Raw genomic sequence first — 15,291 nt, forward strand, 5'->3', positions numbered from 1 at the left:
CCTCTCAAGATGATCAAAAACATCTAGAGTAGAAGCAAATCTTATGCTGTCCCTGGAGGCAACATAGTATGATTCCTTTTCTGGAAAAGAAAGTGAGGGAAGGTGAGGGAAAGGCCAAGAGGAGAAGGAACACAGTTCCAGGAGAGCTGCAGTTTTAAACAGAGTGATCTGCTTAGCAAAGCAGATTCTGAGGGAATATTTGTGTGAGGAAACCAGAAGTCAACTGGTCTGAAGGCAAGAACATCCCTGATTTATTTTTTTAATTGAAGGACAGTTTCTATAGACTATTATATGTTACAGAAGAACAATATAGTGACTCACAATTTTTAAAGGTTATACTCCATTGATAGTTATTATAAAATATTGGCTATATTCCCCTTGTTGTACAATTTATCCTTGTAGATTATTTTATATCTAGTAGTTTGTATCTTTACTCCCCTACCCCTATGTTAACTCTCCCCCTTTCCTTCTGCCCACTAGTTTGTTCTCTATATCTGTGAGTCTGCTTCATTTTTGTTCTATTACACTAGTTTATTGCATTTTTTTAGATTCCATATATAAGTGATATCATACAGTATTTGTCTGTCACTTATTTCACTTAGCATAGTTGAATAACAGCAAATAGGCCAGTGTAGCTGGAACAAAATAAGCGAGGGGGAGAGCAGGAGATGAAGGTAGGGGGCTGTTTTATATAAGACTTTCATAAAGCATGTGTGAGAAAGACAGGGCCAATGATGCCTGCGAGGCTTTATACCTGAGCAATTAGAAATACTGAGATGTCATCCATCTTCTGAAATGAGGAAGACAGTGGAAGAAGCCAGTTTTGGGCCTGGGGGTGAAGACCAGATCACATTAAGTTTGAGATGATAGACATCAAAGAAGAGATGTCAACTGGGCAGCTGGATATAAGTGGAGAGATATCCATTTCAGGTTCATATGAATGTTTCCCAGATTGCTAAATCAAGAGTAGTCTATAAAAGGATGCTCATAGTTTTTTGAAAAGTGAATGATAAATTTGTATTTGCATCTATCTGTTCTCAGTCTCCTGTACACTGATATTTATCTGATCCAGTCGATGTGAGAAGTTTGGGGAAATTTAGGTGAAATATTGTATTCAATATATGAGGCATCACAGAAAAAAAGCAAGATAAAGGTTAGTTCAGTTTAGTCGCTCAGTCGTGTCCGACTCTTTGCAACCCCATGAATTGCAGCACGCCAGGCCTCTCTGTCCATCACCAACTCCCGGAGTCTACCCAAACCCATGTCCACCGAGTCGGTTATGCCATCCAACCATCTCATCCTCTGTCGTCCCCTTCTCCTCCCGCCCCCAATCCTACCCAGCATTAGGGTCTTTTCCAATGAGTCAACCCTTTGCATGAGGTGGCCAAAGTATTGGAGTTTCAGCTTCAACATCAGACCTTCCAATGAACACCCAGGATTGATCTCTTTTAAAAGATAAAGGTAACAGATCCTTAAAACTTTAAAAATAAAAGGCATGACAGAATAAATGTTCAAAGAACTAATACCTAATAGATTCATTATGTACTTATATTTTTCCAGGAATTTTGTTAAGCACTATGCATAAATTAACATATTTAATCTTTTCAGTCAATTGATGAGGTGCTATGGTAAAGAACCCACCTACCAATACAGGAGACCTAAGAGATGAGGGTTTGATCCCTGGGTTGGGACGACCCCCTAGAGGAGGAAATGGCAACCCACTCTAGTATCCTTGCTTGGAGAATTCCAAGAACTGACAGAGGGGCCTGGCAGGCTATAGTCAATAGAATTGCAAAGAGTCTGACATGACTGAAACGACTTAGCATGCATAGCATGCATGCTTAAATTAACAAATTTAATCTCTCTAATCAATTGTTCAGGTATATAATATTTTAAGCTCTTTTTTTTTTCTTATAAAAGAGGATACTGATGTTCGGATGACTTAACAATCCTGCTCAAGGTCAGAGAGCTGGGAAGCAGCAGGACCTGGATTCATACAAAGATTTTTTTTTCACTCCTGAATGAATGTTCTTAACCAGAGTAACAAACTAAGAAGCCCTTAGGAGCAATGTAAATTCATGCAGTGATTCCTATATCCAGTGTGACCCACTTACACAGGGGTGTCAAATGGGCATCTTAGACTCCACATGGCCAAAACAGAAGTCTTTATTTTCCCAACTAAACCTGTTTCTCCTTTAGTCATTTAGCTTCCCGTATCAATTAATGGCACTGTCATCTGCCAATTGCTTAAGCCAAAAACCCAGGAATTGGCCTTAATCCCTCCCTTTTCCTCATCTGATACAGCTAAATCATCAGTAAGGCTCAATGGTTCTCTTTCCAGTATTTATCCCATGTTTGTATATTCTATTCAGATTCACAGTTCCAACCATGTTTTTAAGCTAACATTATCTGTTATCTGGATTATTTTTTTTTCAGTACTCACTGGTCTTCCTGTTTCCATTCTTGGCTCCTATAACCAGTTTTACCCATAGCAACCAGAATAAACTTTAAATATATATATTTAAAGTGTGTGTGTGTGTGTGTGTGTGTGTGTGTGTGTGTATGTACATATACACCAGATAGCTGTTCATCATGTTTAGAATAAAACCCCACATCCTCAATATAGCTTACATGACTCTCTGTTATCTACTCTCTGCTTCTGACCTTATTTTAAACTAGTGTCCCTCTTGCTCATTGTATTTTTAGTTGCATTGACCTTCCTTGAACAAACCAAACTCTTCCTGCCACAGGGTCTTGTTCTTGCTGTTGGCTTTGTTTACCATCCTCTGTCCCTGGTTCTTCATAACATTGAGGCCTCAGAGCAAGTGTCATCTCAGGAAGGCCTTCCTGATCTATTCCATCTATATTATCACTTCCTCTCACAAACACCAACACAGCATTATCTTATTTTATTTACTTCATTATGTTCTTATCGTTATTGGAATTTTTCCTGTTGCTTGATTTGTTGACTCATTTTCATCAGTCTTTCTCCAGTAGAATGTAAGCCTCATGAGATCTGAGACCCTGTCCTTTCTTATTTCCTGCAGGGCCTAGTACATTGCCTGACATATAGAAGAGCTTCAACAAAGATCTGTTAAATATATTGATTTATTGATTGATTAGTTGGATATCAAATAATAGATAGAAACTATTGGTATCTTGGAGAACTGGATACATACTCAATGTAAAAAAATTAAATTTTTAAAAAATATTTTATTGGCCAAATCCAAAGGCCTGTTGGAATTTACAATCCCTACAGTCCACCATTTCACCTCATTGCCCATCCTCACCAATTCCACAAGGTTAAAGACATGAAAACCTAGAGATAGAATGACACTGGATTTTAGAATTGTTGTTCAGTTGCTAAGTCATGTCCTAGTCTTGGCAATGCCATGGACCGTAGCACACCAGGCCTCCCTCTCCTTCACTATCTCCCAGAGTTTGGTCAAACTCATGTGTATTGAGTCAGAAATGCCATCCAACCATCTCATCCTCTGTTGCTCCCTTCTCCTCCTGACCTCAATCTTTCCCAGCATTAGGGTCTTTTCCAGTGAATCAGCTCTTCACATCAGATGGCCAAAGTATGGAGCTTCAACTTCAGCATCAGCCCTTCCAATGAATTGTCAAGGCTGATTTCCTTTAAGATTGACTGGTTTGATCTCCTTGCTGTCCAAAGGACTCTCAAGAGTCTTCTCTAGCACCACAGTTTGAAAGCCTCAATTCTTGGATGCTCAGCTTTCTTTATGGATTTTAGTTTGCAAATGAGCAACCGATTTCCAGAAAAATATTTTTGTCATGGATCTGTAGTGACTGAATCAACAGAAGAAATCATCCAGCTACCTAGTCTTTCTTTAAACTTGACACATAAAATGAATGTGTTACTTCTCCCTGGTGGGAAATTTATTGATGGGAAAATTTACAAAATCCATGAAAACAAAATATCTTCAAAGGAAAATAAGGGATTGAAACATCTGCTCACAAGTAAAATAAAACTGGAGACAAAAAAATAGCATGAATTTACATTAGTTAAACAGGGTGCTTTCATGTAATTTATTAATTAATTTACTTTTGATGTTAAGATTTTAACTTTTTCCTTATGTACACAGGGATCTCACAGATAAGGAAGTGAAAGGCCCAAAAAGTAGTTAGGCTTTAAACAGGGTGCTTGTAAAAAGATTTCATAGCTAGCTTAAGTATCAGCTATCCCTTCTCTGGTTGCTGGGCCCAAATACTCACTTTATAAATTCTAGAACCCAAGTCTTGATGCATCCTGGTTGGGTCTGTATATATCTTGCTTCAAAGCTATCAGGAGAATGCCATGAGAGTTGGTGCATCCACACCCAAGGAGAAACAGGCATTCTTCACTTAATTCAGTTCAAATCCACTTGATGAGTATAAAAGAATTCCTATTACTCATGATCTCCTATTATAAAATATGAGAGTGAAAAATATTTGAGCTTACATTAAGATTGCAGTAGTTTTTAGAAATATTATGTACTGAGTAGAGTAAAATGAAGATTGATCATGCACTATAGGTTTTGGAAAAAGGGAAAAATACTAATTTTTCCATTTGAGAATTTCTATTTCCACTCCATTTCTAATTTCCATTTGGTTTCCATTTGAAAGTAGTAAACAAAAACCTGATTGAAGTGGACTGAAGTGAGAACAAGAGGGGAGGAAATAAAGACAGTTTTTTTTAAAGAGTTTTGCTGTGAAGGGGAGGGCAGAAATACAACAGTCACTGGAGGAGGCTGTGGAGTCCATTTGCTTTCTTTAATGCCATGCTTGAGTGCTTGAAAGAAGGAGAAAATGATGATCAAGGTACAGGAAGAGAGAGATGTAGGTGTGAAGTCCTGGAGAAGGCAAGAGGGGATGGGGTCTAGTCTACAGTGGAGAGGCTGGACTGGGTTCATGGATTATCTCCCAAGAAAGGGCAGAGGGCATTGCTAGATTTGGGGACAGTTAGGTGATTTAGCTCTCCTATGATTTCTTCTATTTTCTCAGTAAGAGTGAAATAGATGAACATGGTTCTGCAGGTTTCAGGAGTGATGAGATGGTATGAAGTAATTGTTTTAGAGACTGGGAGAGTGAACTGACCTGAAACATGAAGTAGGCTTGCTGAGTATTGCTGACAGCTCATCTGAGATCTGTGATCATTAATTTAGAATGAATTAAAGGAACATGGTTGAGTGTTACTCTCCAGCCAGGTTCAGCTGCTCTGCTCTTTCTTGTGTGGATGTTGGGTGGGTGAAGAGCTGGCCTACCCAGTTCTGAAATGTTGACCATGAATATGGTGGGCAGCTTAAGATGTTTATAAAGGAGTGATTTTAATGATAAACCCTGAAGTCGAAGCTGGGTACAGAAAGAAATGAGGGATGTGTGTGTGAGCTGTTGAGGGGACGTGGTAGGCCAGTGAATTGGAAGTAATCATGGGGTACAGCCTAAGCAGTAGGGAACAGACTAATGAGCTGGGAGATAGAAAGTGGGAGTCTAAAGTCTACAAGCAATAAACGCTGGAGAGGGTGTGGAGAAAAGGGAACCCTCTTACACTGTTGGTGGGAATGCAAACTAGTACAGCCACTATGGAGAACAGTGTGGAGATTCCTCAAAAAACTGGAAATAGAACTGCCATATGACCCAGCAATGCCACTGCTGGGTATACACACCGAGGAAACCAGAATTGAAAGAGACACGTGTACCCCAATGTTCATTGCAGCACTGTTTATAATAGCCATGACACGGAAGCAACCTAGATGTCCATCGGCAGATGAATGGATAAGAATGCTGTGGTACATATACACAATGGAATATTACTCAGCCATTAAAAAGAATACATTTGAATCAGTTCTAATGAGGTGGATGAAACTGGAGCCTATTATACAGAGTGAAGTAAGCCAGAAAGAAAAATACCAATATAGTATACTAACGCATATATATGGAATTTAGAAAGATGGTAACGATAACCCTATATGCAAGACAGCAAAAGAGACACAGATGTATAGAACAGTCTTTTGGACTCTGTGGGAGACGGTGAGGGTGGGATGATTTGGGAGAATAGCATTGAAACATGTATATTATCATATGTGAAATGGATCACCAGTCCAGGTTTGATGCATGAGACAGGGTGCTCAGGGCTGGTGCACTGGGAGGACCCAGAGGGATGGGATGAGGAGGGAGGTGGGTGGGGGGTTCAGGATGGGGAACACATGGACACCCGTGGCAGATTCATGTCAATGTATGGCAAAACCAATACAATCTTGTAAAGTAATTAGCCTCCAATTAAAATAAATAAATTTATATTAAAAATAAATAAACTAAAAACCATCAAGTTGTACACTTTAAGTGGGCAAATTGAATGGTATATGAATTATATCTCAATAAAGCAGTTTTTTGATAAAGGAATGAAAACAAAACAAAAAAAAGAAAGTGGGAGTATGACAGTGGGTACTCGTCATCAAGATTCTGGGGACAGTTCAGATATTGGTAAATGAAGGATAAACATGGGAGAGAAGATGGCTTAGTTGGTGTGGAGGAAAAGGTTATTCAAAGTGATAGCAAGTGACTGTGAGACCAGAATATTGAATGGATTATATACACGAATGTGGAAGTGATTGAAAATCATGAAAAAATTTATAATGGAGAGAAAGAGTGAGTCAACTGCTTCAATATTCAAAAAACTAGGAATGACCCAGAGGTCAGTGGATGACTACACTCAGGAAGAGTAGTGGGTGATATAGTCTGATGGCATGCACTTCAAAGGAGCCAGGTTTTTCAAGAGAGAAGGGTAATAAAATGGTTCCTAAACAGCAATGAAAAGTAAGGAGGATGTCTCTCTCTCTAGGCTGTCTAGTGCATAGAATATGGGAGGAAAAAAGGTACTATCTTTTGAGAGCACTGCAAGGATAGCTCAGTGGCCAAGGGAGATCCAGTGTCAGAACAAGGAAAGGGAATAGTAGGCTGAAGGACAAAGAATACAAGAATCCTTGATGATTCTCTGACCAAGAGTTCCAGAGGCATGGTGGGAAGACTGGTTCATATTGGGGGATGGGTCTGGCCATATGTGGCTAAATGTCAGGGTGATTAAGGAAACCTTGGAGTTTTAATGGTAATAGAGGAAGACCAGAACTAAGAAATAGGCAAGGGATGGTGATGGAGGGTGAGACAATCAGAGAGAGGAAAGAAGAAAAGATTTTGGAACTGAAGTTCTTCAAAGATCTTATCTGTTTGAATATCAAGGAACCACAGTATGCAGGTCAGGAAGCAACATTTAGAACTGGACATGGAACAACAGACTGGTTCCAAATAGGAAAAGGAGTCCGTCAAGGCTGTGTATTGTCACCCTGCTTATTTAACTTATATGCAGAGTACATCATGAGAAACACTGGGCTGGAAGAAACACAAGCTGGAATCAAGATGGCCGGGAGAAATATCAATAACCTCAGATATGCAGATGACACCACCCTTATGGCAGAAAGTGAAGAAGAACTAAAGAGCCTCTTGATGAAAGTGAAAGAGGAGAGTGAAAAAGTTGTCTTAAAGCTCAACATTCAGAAAACTAAGACCATGGCATCTGGTCCCATCACTTCATAGCAAATAGGTGGGGAAACAGTGGAAACAGTGTCAGACTTTATTTTTGGGGGCTCCAAAATCACTGCTGATGGTGATTGCAGCCATGAAATTAAAAGACGCTTACTCCTTGGAAGGAAGGTTATGGCCAACCTAGATAGCATATTTAAAAGCGGAGACATTACTTTGCCAACAAAGGTCTGTCTAGTCAAGGCTATGGTTTTTCCAGTAGTCATGTATGGGTGTGAGAGTCGGATGGTGAAGAAAGCTGAGCGCCGAAGAATTGATGCTTTTGAACTGTGGTGTTGGAGAAGACTCTTGAGAGAGTCCATTGGACTGCAAGAAGGTCCAACCAGTCCATCCTAAAGGAGATCAGTCCTGGATGTTCATTGGAAAGACTGATGTTGAAGCTGAAACTCCAATACTTTGGCCACCTCATGTGAAGAGTTGACTCACTGGAAAAGACCCTAATGCTGGGAAGGATTGGGGGCAGGAGGAGAAGGGGATGACAGAGGATGAGATGGTTGGATGGCATCACCGACTCGATGGACATGGGTTTGGGTAAACTCCGGAAGTTGGTGATGGACAGGGAGGCCTGGCGTGCTGTAATTCATGGGGTCGCAAAGAGTCAGACACGACTGAACTGAACTGACAGAATAGGAGATCCAGAGAGGAAACATAAGATATTATACATACACAGGAGATTTGTTCTTAAATATAATTCTGTCATTTAATTGCAACATTCTTGGGAGAATTTTAAATTATATGATTTTTTTAAAAATTCTAAATTACATAATCTATGGAACAGCTTTAATATATCACTTCTTATAGTGTTGTTACAAAGATTAATTGTTGACTAATACATTTCAGTTTTTTTATGAAAAGTAAAATACATTGGATTTATTTTTTGGTTGCCAAGCCTGCATTCCATTCTTAACAATATCTTAACTTAACCTTAAGCAATTTCGTCACCTCTATTAAAGAAAGTCAGTTGACATAGCAATTATTAATACATAACCTGGCTAAATAAGATGTCCCATCCTTGAAATTTAAATCCCAGCTGGAGGGACAAAGAAGCTAAAAATGGATAGAGTTCTTTTTCATCCTGGTGGCGTGGTCTTTATATGAAGGTTCTGTTTGGGAGGCTCTCCTGGAGGGTTCTGCTTCTTTCCTCCAGGGCTTCCTTCTTTCTTTCCTATTTTCAGGGCTGGCTTTCCAAGCTTCCAACAATTGTAGTGTCTGACTCTTTGCAGCCCCATAGACTGTAGCATGCCAGGCTCCTCTGTCCATGGAATTTTCCAGGCAAGAATAAGGGAGCCAGTTGTCATTTCCTTCTTCAGGGCGTCTTCCCAACTCAGAGATACGATTTGCATCTCTTACGTCTTCCACATTGGCAGGCAGTTTCTTTACCTGCCTGGAAAAGCGCCAACAATTGTAGGAGCTCTCAATATCTTTTCAATAAATCCCATTTGCTTGAGTTGGTATCTGTTATAAAATCTATTACCAGTATCTGTTATAAAATCCAAAAAAATCCTAACTATATGTTAATACCTACTATATAAATGTTGTTATTGTTACTGCTGCTACTAATTGCAGTAAAAACAATATATCTGTTTACCACTTTGGACAGAAATAGACAAGGCTTAATTGGAAAAATAAGTGAAGAGATCAAGTTCATATTATTCCCTGGAGCCCTGGCAACATTTTCAACTCATTCTCCTTCAAAGGGCTATCAATCCCAATTGATGTCATTACCCATCTCCAACAAGGCTCTCAGCAGCAATTATAAGACACCTTTCTAAAGCTATAAATTTGCCAAAGCAGTCACAGTAAACCCAAGTCTACGCCATTACAAAATAATAGCAGAGGGAAAGGCAGTTTAAGAATGTGAGTGAGGAAGGATAAATCACAGATAAAAAGATAAATTAACAACCTGAAAAAGCAATGACTCAAAAAACGGAGCATCCATTTTAATTTATAATGCAAAAGACTCTGCTGTCATCAGCTATCTTAGCCTGCAAGCAGCATACAAAGCTTCTTTACAATTTCAATGATCAGTTTGGATAACTAATATCCATATTAAAAGCCCCTCAATTTCATGCTGCATTAAGAGGACACTGACGTGCCAGGCTCCTGAATGTCTCCCAATTTATCCCTAGGAATTTAAGGAGAGACAATTTGGAAACTGTAACATGTTCTTTTTTTTTTTTTCCTCTCTCTCTTTTTCTAATGGATAGGAGAGGAGGTGAGGCTAAGAAAAAAGTACCTGAACAAAGAAGTACGGAATATTAATCTAAGCTGCAATGCTTTGAAATAGAAGGGGATCAAACAGCATTCCGCTTATCAGTTCCTCTTCTCTTGTCTTTCTGTACTAAGGACAACATTAGATCTTGTGTTTTTGGCTGCTTTGCCTCACCTCAGACCACCTCCAAGGCTCCAGACATTCCTGCACTCCCTGCTTCCTTCCTTATTTGTTTACTTACTTACTTGGCTACATCAGGTCTTAGTTGTAGCATGCAGAATCTTTGTTGCATCATAGGGGATCTTTCCTTGCAATGCATGAACTCTAGTTGCAGTGTTCAGGCCTAGTTGCTCTGAGGCATCTGGGATCTTAGTTCCCCAACCAGGGATTAAATCCGAGAGAGACCCCTGAATTGCAAGGTGGATTCTTAACCACTGGACCACCAGGGAAGTCCCTCCCTGCTTCCTTCCTTTTACTTCATTTTTGTCCTGTCATTAGGTAGCTTCTGTGATCCTTCATGAATTTCTCTCCCCAAACTGGCTTGGAGTATGTGGCTTCCTCAGCCCCAAATTCCATGATGTCGTAAAATGAAATATTTTCTCTTCTAAGCACTACCAGTAAACAAGTCTTTTCGAAATGCAGATTTCTGAGCCCAGGTGAAACAAAGCCATCTATTTGGAAGCCATCAGCTATTTCCTTCCCATAAGCACTGAGGAGCTAGCGGGATGTGAGAGGTGGCCGTCAGCCACATTCGTGACCTCTTATGGTAAACAAGGAATTATTACATGAACAATAAAGAAATGATTGGCCCCAGATAGCTAGATGCATATGAAAGAAACGATTTCAGCAAGCCTGGATGCTTGCATCTTCCCATACATAGAAGATCGTTAATCTCTTCATGTGAGAGATTTAGTTTTCTCTTAATTAACAGTAATCTTTTAATATTCAGATTATCTGCCCCTTGCTGCAAACTTGTATATATTCTGGCCCCTCCCCTGCCTCCTCAGAATCAGTTCTTTGGGGTTACCTGAGATACTGTCAGGAGAAGGCAATGGCACCCCACTCCAGTACTCTTGCCTGGAAAATTCCATGGACGGAGGAGCCTGGTGGGCTGCAGTCCATGGGGTCGCACAGAGTCGGAGACGACTGAGCGACTTCGCTTTCACTTTTCACTCATGCATTGGAGAAGGAAATGGCAACTCACTCCAGTGTTCTTGCCTGGAGAATCCCAGGGACGGGGGAGCCTGGTGGGCTGCTGTCTATGGGGTCGCACAGTCGGACACGACTGAAGCGACTCAGCAGCGGCAGCAGAGATACTGTCTCCCAGACTCGAGTCCTAACCTTCCTACCAAAATAAATAATAATAACTCTCAACTTTTAGTTTTCGTGTATTTTTTTAGTTGACAACATCTTGGAAGATAAATAAGTCTTTCTAGTTTTAAGGGTTTTGATGCCAATCACAACTGAAAAACTATCAAGGAATCATAAATATAATAAGTTAGAGAAATGACAAAGTAGAAGTGAGTGAAAGCGTTAGTTGCTCAGTTGTGTCTGACTCTTTGTGACCCTATGGATTGTAGCCCTCCAGGCTCCTCTGTCCATGGAATTCTCCAGGCAAGAATACTGGAGTGGGTAGCCATTCCCTTATCCAGCGGACCTTCCTGACCCAGGGATTAAACCCTTGTCTCCTGCATTGCAGGCAGATTCTTTACTATATGAGCCACCGGGGAAGCTCCTGAGAAATGATGAAGGTTTACAGCATTGTGCAGAGGATGTAGTCTTTGGTCCTTCTAAGTCCTGGTGTCTAGAAGTCCTACTGGACTCTCACACTCTGATTTTCTATTGAGCATGAGGCCCATCTCCATCTCGAGCTTTTGTCTGATCCTGTCCCTCTGCATGGTCATGCAGGCCCCTTCCTCAACGGCAGTCTTCCTGCCAGTGCTTAACCTGAAGATTCCAACCACCGCTTTTGAGAGCATAATTTTTGGCCGCTTGGAAATGAGCCCATTAAGGAGAGTTTTATTTGGATAATTTAATCTCCGAATTGCAGTGCCAGATGAAGTAACACCTCCTCAAATGTCGTTGCCCAACCCAGATCATTAAAATAGCCTTCAGCCTGAAAATGGGGTGTAGAATCCAAAGGTAAACCAGGGACAAAGGAAGGGCTAATGTTGTGCTTTGTGACTTTGGATTTCAGTTTTCCCCATGACGCAGTCTTCACAGGCAGAATAGGGACAGCATCCTTTGAAACAGAATAGACAGAGCATCATAACTGAAACCACAACTTAGGAAAATGCTTTACATGTGAAATGATTTGAGTCTACTAAAAACTCTCTCTCTGTGATGGTTTACTCATCAGTTTCAACCTGAGAAACTTCCATGGCAGCAAGAAAAAAGCAATTCATCCTTAGTAGCAGCTAACAGAATTAGACAAGAATCGTGCAACTTACGTTAGGACATAATACATGTCCAGCACCCTGCCATTATGCGACCCTTGCCACTTGATCATATTCTGGGGGAAACCCTATTAGAAAAAGAATCTTCCAGTGACTTATCTTTCCTGAGCCTGTACATAATTAAGTTCTCCATTTGTGAGAAAGGGACGCCTACATGTTAGCAGCCCCTAAGTGAGAGGTAATTTGACTTTATTTACTCAATCTGAAGAGATAGAATACTGATGCTATCAAATGCTGTTGGCAGAAATGGTGCACATGCGTAAATGCAATGAAAGCATGATTCTTCTATAAAAACATGATTGAATCTCACAGTTAAAACTTGAAACAGGTTTTTTTTTTTAAAAGATGGCTATTGCTATTGTTATTACTTTATGTAAGCAATTAAGCACAATTTCTTTAATTCTATCAAATATTAGGTCCTATACTAGATGTTAAGAGTGCTAAGATGAGGAAATAGTATTTTTGCTTGCAAAAACATCATGGTCCAGTGGTAGAATAATATATGCCCAAGGATCTGAAACATTATTTCCTCCAAGATCACAGGAGGATTTCTGAAGGATAGGAAAGAGGTGCCACGAGGGTCATAGAGAGATTAAAATTTGTTGGGCTAGAGGTAGGGTAGGGCAGTAAACACTGATTTAAAAAGGATTGATTGTCTAAGAGCAACATAACTTTTTAGCAAATGGAAATGCTGCCAAGTGTGGCTAGTGAGTCATCTCTCTATCTTCCTCCAGTGCACTTTCCAGACAGTTGAGACAGAGAGAGGTCAGTAATTCCTGGCCTAATGACTCTGTCCTTGAACTTTATAGGATATTCTGTCTCTCTTTGCATGTGAGAACTCAGCGGGCCCTGACTGGGAGCATCCTAGCTTCTGTCTAGTCCTCCATCTAACAGGAGCTACTGTTTTGGATGGGGACTGAATTTTCCTGAATTTCCCATGCACTGGATACAAACATCCTATCAGCTTGCACCCAACAGCCTTACAGAGGTATTCAGTGGGTTATGACCAGGCTACCGCTGCTTCCCCAGTGTTATTCCTATCTTTCATTTCTCCCCTATCAATCCATCTGATATAATGTTGTCAGCTTAATCTTTCTGTAATCTATTTCTAACTAAACCACCACCATCCTCAACATTCTTCATTGTCTTCCCATGGCTTATCATAATCCTTACTAGCTAATGAAAGGTCTCAGTGATCTGGCCTCAACATACTTCTCCAGCTGTACTTCTTTTCTTATTTGCTTTTTGGTCTTTTTTTTTATTAAATCTTAAACAGCAACTATGCAGAATTTCTCCAATCCCATGTCTACAATTCAGTTTCCTGCCTCAGGATCTTGCTTATTATTCTGCTGCTTGGAAAGCACTTTTTCTTTCCCATCCGTGAAATCCCAGCCATCATCCAAGGCTCTTTTATAATGGTGCCTCCAGAATGTTATCTCATGATATCTCAAATTACATGCTGCTGCTGCTGCTAAGTCGCTTCAGTTGTGTCCGACTCTGTGCGAACCCATAGATGGCAGCCCACCAGGCTCCCCCGTCCCTGGGATTCTCCAGGCAAGAATACTGGAGTGGGTTGCCATTTCCTTCTCCAGTGCATGAAAGTGAAAAGTGAAAGTGAAGTCACTCAGTCATGTCCCCAGACTCTTAGCGACCCCATGGACTGCAGCCTACCAGGCTCCTCCGTCCATGGGATTTTCCAGGCAAGAGTACTGGAGTGGGTCACCAGTGCCTTCTCTGCAAATTATATGTATAATAACCCAAATTAATTTGAGTTATTTAATAAACAGACACCATGTGCATCGTCCATCTGTCCATCCTACGTTGCTTCAGTCATGTCCGACTCTTTGTGACCCTCAGGACCATAGCCCACCAGGCTCCTCTGTCCACAGGATTCTCTAGGCAAGAATACTGGAGTGGGTTCCCAGTCCCTTCTCTGGGAGATCTTCCCAACCCAAAGATGGCACTCAGGCCTCCCGCATTGCAGGCAAATTCTTTACTATATGAGCCACTAGGGAAGTTCTTTCACATCTTTTTTTTTTTTACGAGAAATCTACTGTTTAATAGAAGAGGGTAATATAAAGAGCTAAAAATTTATTCAGCAAACATGACTGCTTTTCCTAGTAGATTCCAGACACATACAAAATTATATTTTTGGAAGTTTAAAGGCAATTTTCCTCTTTTACTTTTTTTTTACCTGAATTACAGTAGAAGAAATATACATCATTTTCTGTCTAGAGTTGGAAACATTTACACTCTTCAATTTTATAACCTATTCATTGGTTACATTTTGAAAAAAAAAAAACAATGCAGCACTACAATTTGAGGATGAGAATGTAATTTAGAAATGGAAGAGAAGGAAAATAGAATCACAGAGGATAGTCTCTCATAAGTTTAGGTCTGGAAAAATCCAGTGATTTCACAAATTAGCTGAAAACCTTGGTATCTTGAGGAGTTATAAACATCCTCTTTCTCCTTATCTTCTAGAAATTATACCTAGTGTGCTGCCATTAATTGCGAGTGGAAACGGGGCCAGAACCCCTCCCCCGCCCTTGTGTTTACACAGCGTCAGGAGATCAGTTACAGATCCACACACCGTTGATAGCTGGGTTGGGTTTTAGAAATCAGGGGTGCCCCAGTGTTGTCTGTCCGAGCTCTTTGGAGATCTTTGAGGGTGAACCCAGGCGGCGCTGTGTGTGTGCTCAGGTACAAGTCCTGTCTGACTCTTTGAGACTCCATGGGCCGCAGCCTGCCAGGCTCCTCTGTCCATAGGATTTCCCAGGCAAGAATACTGGAGCAGGTTGCCATTTGCTCCTCCAGGGGGTCCCCCTGACCCAGGGTTCGAACCCGTGTCTCCCGCATCTCCTGCACTGCAGGCAGATTATTTTACTGCTGAGCCACTAGGGTGTGGTCAGCATTCAGGAAAATACTTAGCAGGATTCCAGGCATCTATTCTCTAGGTTTCACATACACAGAACTGCAATTTCATTAGTTTTATTTAAGTTTCTAAGAAGGATCTTACTTTTTAAA

The 15,291-nt window shown here is 40.6% G+C and overlaps 1 protein-coding gene across 2 annotated transcripts in view; it reads right to left on the minus strand.

The window, feature by feature from the left end:
* PDE4B (phosphodiesterase 4B) overlaps positions 1 to 15,291 on the minus strand; it is a 653,160-nt gene that overhangs the window by 180,988 nt on the left and 456,881 nt on the right. The window lies entirely within an intron of this gene.

This window comes from Giraffa tippelskirchi, chromosome 5 (assembly GCF_054371585.1).
Source record: "Giraffa tippelskirchi isolate mGirTip1 chromosome 5, T2T-mGirTip1v1.2.pri, whole genome shotgun sequence".
In the NCBI taxonomy this organism is placed as follows: Eukaryota; Metazoa; Chordata; class Mammalia; order Artiodactyla; family Giraffidae; genus Giraffa; species Giraffa tippelskirchi.